Genomic DNA, 6,441 nt, shown 5'->3' on the forward strand with positions numbered 1-6,441 from the left:
TTTGTTTTTTTAACAAATAAAGTTAATACTATGTCAAATAATACAATATCAAAAGTAAGTCAGAGTAGTTAAGTTATAATCAAATATTGGAACAAAATAAAATTCAAATTTAAATGGCCTGAATTATCTTAAACTATTTATAAGACTTAAACATTTTGATTGATATTTAACAATTCATTGAAGTAACTATATGCGAATGTAAATCTCTAATATACGCGCACTCGCGTACACACATACACGCACACACACACGCGCGCGCGCATAAACACACATACACACACGCACGCACGCACGCACACATCTGTATGTATGAAAAGAATGAATGGGAGAAAAGAGAATGTAGAAAAACGATTATGTCGACCAGAAATGTCAGTTAAATTTATTCTTTTTTTCAGAAGCTACATATTAAGTGATTTATCCTTTGTTGTTTTAAATTAAATTTTGAATAATTTTTCAATCTGAAAAAGAAATGTAGATTACAAATGATGACTTAAAAAATCAAATCATTAACACCAGAATGAATAAATTTTACAAAACGCTTTGTATAAAACATAATAGGCTACAGTAGTGATAACGTATAGAAAATATTAGAAAGTGAGACGTGTGATTATAATTAAGAATTTATCTTTATTTTTATTAAAATATTAAAATATTATATGAAAAACCTTATAGCAGAATATATTAGTTGTTGAATTATTAGTTTCAAGCAAATATCTTTGGACTTAAAAAGCTAACACTCATTTTGTAATTTGTAAATTATAATTTTGTAATGAGATGGAATTAACTTCACAAATTAAATAGCGGCTGCAAAAGAGTTTATATATTTTCTATCCTTATTTCATAGTGATTACATTTCTCCTTCTCTCAAATTACAATCTGTTCTATTACATCTCGGAGTTCTGTCATGTTATTTTTTCTAAAGATTAAACATATAATAGAAATATCGTTTTACTCTTGATTCTCTGATATAGATATTTTTCTTTTCTTTTAAACTTTTACATAATCTTTTACGTAAAAAGTTAAATAGTTCAATTTTATAAAATATGATATTACAAGAAAGTCGTTAATTTCAATAAGTCAATTATTAGTTGCTAGATAATAGTCCCTAAGTATGTTTATAATATTATTTTAAAGGAGTAGCGAGTAAAAAGAAAAAATACTCCATGTATTTTTTATAAGCATAAATTTCAAACAAGTACAATTGCAGCAGGATGAACACTTTTTTGACATTAAGTACCAGCAGATAAGAAACCGATGAAAGTATTTATTATGTATTTACTATCTGAAAAGCGGTTCGCTCTCCGTGCAGACTATATAAGTAGAGCAAATTGATGAGTCGTCGAATATCTACAGCACAAATTACCACGTATGATGTTGATTAAATAAAACTAAAAATGCAATATCAATTAAGATATGTATAACACAACCCACACACACACACACACACACACACTCACACTCACACACTCACACGCACACGCACACACGCACACGCACACGCACACACACATATATATATATATATATATATATATGATGAAAATTTCATCTGAGAAAAGTATATGGAAAGAACGCTCTCTCAACTTTCACCGATATAACTTTACAGAATATCGGATGTGTCATGTATATCGAGAAACAGTAATTATAATTATCGAGTGAATCATAATATTAAAATAGTTAATAAGCTATAAGTTAGTGACTTGACCGATTTGATTAGGAACGCATAAGCCTTCCCAAGCATTATCTGAATTGCTGTTCCGCGATATTATTAATGATTACTGATTAATAGGGTGATTTAATTTTGCAAACTGCATAACTCGTAATAGAAATAATTTCTGGTTGAATTCGGTTGTAAGCAAGGAAATCACGCGTAATGCAGTAAAAGCAGTGAAATCCGATACAGTACCACAGTCCTGCCGGAGAAAATAACTGAGAGAATAGGCGCACATAGCGTTACCTCTCCAATTTCTCTGACCTCGCGTTATATTTCAATCAGTTCATGAACCTGAAAATTTCATTCAACGTAATATTCATTTCTCTCATAATGTCATGAAATTATAGAAGATTAGAAAATCGTTGCTCTTTCCATTCAGTGATACGTTGACTTTTACATTCTGTAACATCATTACACCGTTGTCCATGCAATATAAGTTTACTAAACTGTATTTTCCTAATTTAATTAGTAAATGAGACTTTATTATATAAAATGAGTTTTCTATGGTGTTTTCGTTAACTCATATATTACTATTTATATAAAATTGGGAATAAACTGTTTAAAATCAAAATTTCATATTAATATTATGGACGAATGTTGCATTATTCATGCGATAAAATCTATCGCTGAGAATAATGGGAAAAGAATCTTATTAAGCTAAACTAAAACTTAAATATAACCGAGATTCAATCTTCGGATAAGTCACATTATCTTACTTGAAAGTGACTAGATATATTATATGCAATAAACATTTAGAGCTATTGGTTAAAAAACAAAAAAGAAGAATTAAATAAAGCAATCGTCTTCCGTATCAGAGATAATCGATCGACCAAACTTCCGATCGGCGTTTGTCATCTAATGTACGAATATGCGAATAACAAATTTAACAAATAGCAAATTAACAGATACAAATTTCAGTATAATCATTATGGATCAGTTTTTCCAACCCTGCCACCTCTTCCTCTTTCTCTTCCTCTCTCTCTCTCTCTCTCTCTCTCTCTCTCTCTCTCTCTCTCTCTCTTCACAAAATTTATAGAGCCCGCGTGGTCCGAGTCCGTCGCCCGACCTCACTTGCCATCCTTTAGATTTTTTGATTAATTACAAGCGCGATAGGTAGTGAATAGTATGGGTAATAAGTGTTGCTAGAGTCTGATTTTCAATCAGGAGAAGCCTCGAGGCGAGTTTAGGCGTCGGCTGGCGTCGTCGGTGCGCCTGCTGGCTGCGAAAATCGATTGCCATCGCGGCGGTGTTTGACTGGGCGCGGGCACAGGCAAGCTATGACGGCTTAATGAAATTTTTGACGGCCTTCTTGACGTCGTAAATCTATCTGCGCTAACATCGGAGAGACGCGGCAGCATTATCACCGGCGCAGCAGCCGCGTCAAACGTAGCGGCGAATGACGAGTTGCGTCGCCGTCACATGTTACTTCGAGATTACCACCATTAAGCGCCTAATGATCACCTATGCGTATATCGTATGAGAAAGGCCGCGAGGTTGGCACTCTTCCGGATTACAGCCAATAAAGAATCGCCGATTTTCATTGCTAATATCCCTTTCGGCATTCACGATGAATACATATCGAGGGTTGGTACTTAAATTCTTCTCTGACTATAACCTTCCATATATGGACATATGTTCTTTTTTTTTCTCTATGCTGACTGCTCCAGTGGGCACTTTCAGCACAGTTATTTGTATCGTTGTCTCCCATCTTGTCTTTCGAGTCTTACTTTATTCTTACTTACTTTATTAATAGTCAAGCGGATCTTACGATGCTCGTTAGCCAGAAGATAATTTCTATATTAATTAAATTCAAGTATCTCGCGGATCTCCTCTAACATTTGCAACCTAAAATAATAAAACTAGTCGTTTAACGCTACTACGATAATTATTTGTATAAGTAACACGAACCTATTAATCATTTGTTAACTTAGAAGAAGCTTCGAGCGCGCCACATTAATGGCCCTAACTTACAAACTGAACGGGAAAATTCGCTAGCTCGTATTTAAATATGCGCCCGACTTGCCTAATTTTCTTCGTTTTTCTCAATGCTACTCAATCGACAATATAAAGCGTAAATCGATTTTCCATTTACTTTTCAAGTTAAAGCCCGCGATTCATTTGAAATATCAGATTCTAGTGAGATATAGGAAGGTGGGGAGGGGACTACATAAGGTGGCATCAGCCAGTGACAGTCTCAACGAGTCCCGGTATATAAAAGATCGGAAAGGGGAAGGAAAGAGTAGGTAGCAAGTAAATACGTTGCTGTGATGGTAAGCGAAATTGAATAAACATTTTACCGAGAATAGAGCCGGCAATGGCAGAAATTTAAAAGTCGCTGAGACGAGCACAGGTGGTTTACTCGCATGCTGCCCGAAAACGTAACGCAGGCAAAATTAAATATTCTCTCTCCCGGCAATTTCATTTTTTTTTCCCTCTTTCTTTTCTTTCCCTTCCTCTCTTGGTTTTATTTCGTTTTTGTACCATATAATCCACGAACTTGCTGCCACTACTGGATGTTCGCTCTTTTCACAAGCAGTTATCAAGGACTTCCTCGACGACAAAGGCCCATTTCCTCCTAGGCCGCAGTTATCTTTCGATTCTTGCTGAGCGCTAGTTATAAATGCTTATATATGAGTGCCCTTCTATATAACTGTCGGAAAAGCTATTTTCTCAAGAGATCTCCCATCTCGGTAGTAACAACGCTGGCTCTGGTAGCAGTGAAGCAAGCACATACTACGCTGTCCTTCTTTTCGATGAGAAATCTGTTGCAAGGAACTACATCTGATACTTTCAAGCTGACGATGCCAATTTTTCAAAAGAAAAGCGATTTTCTCATCCCGCTGATTTGAAACGAAAAGAATATTAAAGACATCGACATCAAGTCTCCCGATTTCTTTTTTCTTTTTTTTCTTTTCGATGAATCAGAAACTTTTTCTCATATTTCCACGAATTCTTTAATATAACTGCTAAGAAGTGCTCTGCAATGAGCATTTCGTTTAAGACTTTTCAAAGAAAATTTTTGAAATACATACAAAATGAGAAATTTATTGACAAATCGCATAATTTAAAATAAATCTCAGGACAAACTTCGCAAAATTAATATGTCTTATAAATGGCATAATTAAATTAACAATTATATTTATAATCAACTAATGATATTTTCATGCAAATAATTAAAAAAAAAAGCAAAGGAAATTTCGGACTTGAAACTCGAAGCCAGTTAGGATTTAGGATTTTGTCTATTTACATTATGAAGTTTTGAATTACTAAATTGTACATTCTGCGTAGTTTGTTTCGGAAGCAAATACAATTGAATCCCTGATTCGTATGCTAAATTTAAATTGTTTTAAATTTCTAATATAATGCACAATAAATTAAATTAATCTATTTATTACTCAATATTACGCATTTATTGTAATTCATTCAACTGTAATAATGTAAGAATAGATGTTCTCTATATAATCATTATTTACTGGAAGTCATAAAAGTGTAAATATTTTTAAAGTAAATTGCCTTCTGTAATTAATAGGTTAAATACATTTACTAATTTACTTGATTACATATTAAAAGTAAATGAGATGTAATTATTAAACGAATGAACGCTAAAATTACAATGTCTTGCATAAAATATTATGAGTCATAGGAATTTGTAAATATTAATATTCGATTAGGTTAAATGCCAGATTAATGATTTTACACAATTAATAATCTATAAATGTATATGTTAAATTACATGTAAGAGTATGAAAAGTTAATTTAGCACAGATTATTAGTCGATCAATGGAGTTCAAAAAAAAAAAAAAAAATCCCCGTATTTAAAGATAATATACAATTGTAATATAAAACAGAAGCTAATTCATGATCAATGCTCGTATCACTTCTCTTTGAGATAGCAAACTTATCTCTATGTTATTTATCTGTTCAAGCGATAGTTTGCTCTTGTATTGGTTGACTCTCATACCGCAAACTGTCCCACTACACTATGATGAGCACAAGTACATTATATATAGATTCACTTGTACGTGTACATAGAGCCAGGCTGGAACTATCGATCCAGCGAAACGATAAATTAGTACTGAGTTAGTCCCCGGATAGAACGAATTTGGATAGAATGGGCAGTGACGCTGGGATAACAACATTACCGCTAACTCGTGGAAATATAATTCTATAATGCTATTGGATATACGAGCCCGTAACTTCATCCGGTAAGCCATGCGAGAAAGTCTTTTCATCTTTTGAAGACTTTCCTTATAACCTCGGTCCAGTACACCATCGTTCGAGAAATGGCTAAAAATCATTTTCGCTCGAGTGCATTTTAACTTCTTATACTTAGAATTTCCAGGGATGCGCTTCGCAAACTTCTTAAAAAGACCTTACAGTAAAATTGTGAGTCACTCTTTCGCCTCCCTCGCTCCTTTCCTAGTTTCTTTTATAGCGTTGGAGGTCACCAATCGAACGCTTCAAACGATAAATTAACGAAGTAGTAGCGAAAGAGGTAGAGCGAGAGAACGATAGTATTTCTTGAACAGATTTCGTTGTGTTAGTGCTCCTTTTCTTCGCTTTCCTATCGGGAAGACGTTTTCTCGCTCCCAAGAGAGGTCTAGGCGCGGCTCGAATTCTGTCGACCTCGTCCTCCCACTGCTACTCGCTTCTGTAAAGGATCTAAGGTTGCCGAGAGGGTCCTGATTTAAATATCACTCTTGGGAGATAGAGCGAGCAAGGAAGAA

The sequence above is a fragment of the Ceratosolen solmsi genome, unplaced genomic scaffold, assembly GCF_000503995.2.
Source record: "Ceratosolen solmsi marchali unplaced genomic scaffold, CerSol_1.0 scaffold1, whole genome shotgun sequence".
Lineage (NCBI taxonomy): Eukaryota > Metazoa > Arthropoda > Insecta > Hymenoptera > Agaonidae > Ceratosolen > Ceratosolen solmsi.